Source organism: Trachypithecus francoisi, unplaced genomic scaffold, assembly GCF_009764315.1.
Source record: "Trachypithecus francoisi isolate TF-2019V2 unplaced genomic scaffold, Tfra_2.0 Contig00565, whole genome shotgun sequence".
In the NCBI taxonomy this organism is placed as follows: domain Eukaryota; kingdom Metazoa; phylum Chordata; class Mammalia; order Primates; family Cercopithecidae; genus Trachypithecus; species Trachypithecus francoisi.
This window is the reverse complement of record NW_022680732.1, coordinates 56412-58062: the sequence shown is the minus strand read 5'-3', so window position 1 is coordinate 58062 and position 1651 is coordinate 56412. Positions and strand designations below refer to the sequence as shown.

General features: G+C 40.5%; 1 pseudogene; it reads right to left on the bottom strand.

Annotated features, from left to right (window-relative positions):
• Positions 1 to 333: 333 nt before the first annotated feature.
• Positions 334 to 1212, bottom strand: LOC117085608 (annotated as a pseudogene).
• Positions 1213 to 1651: the final 439 nt, after the last annotated feature.

The window sequence follows — 1651 nt, the reverse complement described above, 5'->3', positions numbered from 1 at the left end:
ATTTACACTCATTTTTCTTGTTATTGGCGAAGATCTCTAGATCTATGGTGTAGCAATAAAAACAGGCATCCATTTTCTGTTGCCATTTTTAGTGAAAATGTGCCTAAACTTTTACCATTATCTCTGCTGCAGGTTTCTTTGTTGGACACAGGCTTTTTATCATACGCATGTCTTTGTCTTCTGTACAAATTTTCTGGCATCCCTTGAGTTTTTAGTATTTGTTAAAGTTAACCTCATTCGTGGTGCTTTGTTTCAGAAGGATTATTTCTGGCGCATGATGAGGTGCAAATTTCTGATGAAAGCTGTCCCACTTTCAAGGCATTCATGGGGCTTTTAGTGAGTATGAATTTTCCAGTGTCTAATGTCACGTGACTTCTTGCTGAAAGCTTTCCCACAGTCACTCCACTGATAAGGCTTCTTACCTGTGTGTATTCTCAAATGCACAGCAAGGGTTGAGAACTGAGAGAAAGCTTTCCCACATTCATTACAACCATAGGGCTTCTCACCTGTATGGCTTCTCACATGCACCGTGAGAGACGCGCTCTGAGGGAAGCCTTTTCCACAAGCATTGCATTCGTGAGGTTTATCACCTGGATGAATTCTCACATGTGGAATAAGTGATGTTCGCTGAGAGAAGGTTTTTCCACATTGGTTACATTCATAGCGTTTCTCTCCACTGTGAATGTTCTGATGTTGTATGAGGTACTTCTTCTAACCAGTTGTTCCACATTCACTACGTTTAAAAATCTTCTCTCCAATTTGCATTTTGTCATGCTCAGTAAGGTTGGATTTACCACTAAAGGTTTTTCCACCCTCCTTACATATAAAGGGCTTCTCTCCTGGGTGAGTTCTCTGGTGTCTGATGAGGTTTGTCTTCTGAATGAAAGCTTTCTTGCAATCTTTACATTCAAAACATTTTTCTCCAGTGTGAATTTTCTGGTGCATAAGGAGGTTTTCCTTCTGGCTAAAGGATTTTCCACATTCAATATATTCGAAAAGCTTCTCACCAGCATGGGTGTTCTGATGTTTACTGACATACTCCTTTTGGCTAAAGGCTTTCCCACACTTGTTACATTCAAAAGGTTTCTCTCTCATGTAAAAATGCTCATGCTCAGAGTGGTTTGACTTGTGGCTGAAGACTTTCAAATAACATACCTTACAGGCAAAGGGGTTTTCCCCACTGTAGATTCTCTGCTGGCTGAGGTGTGACATGTAATTGGAAGCTTTCCCATATTCACAAGGTTTCTCTCCAGTACAAATTTCTTGATGAATGAGGATGTACTTTTGGCTTAAGATATTTCCACATCTCTTACATTTATAAGGCTTCTCTGTGTGTGACCTCCTAAATGCAGAGTAAGGGATATGGTTTGAGAGGAAATGTTATCACACTCAGTACCTTCAATGCTTTCTCTCCAGAAAAATTTTCTAATATTCAGTAAAGTATTGCTACCTTCACTGGTTTCTCTCCAGCATGAAATTACTGCTCCTCAGTGACGGTTGTCATCTAGCTAAGGGCTTGTCAACACTCCTTGTCGCACAGGGTTTCTCTTCAGCATGACTTCTATGTTCAATGCAATGTGACAGCTGAGTAAAAGTTCCCCCACATTCAGCAAATTCACAGGGCTTCTCTCCAGTATGAACACTCTGGTAT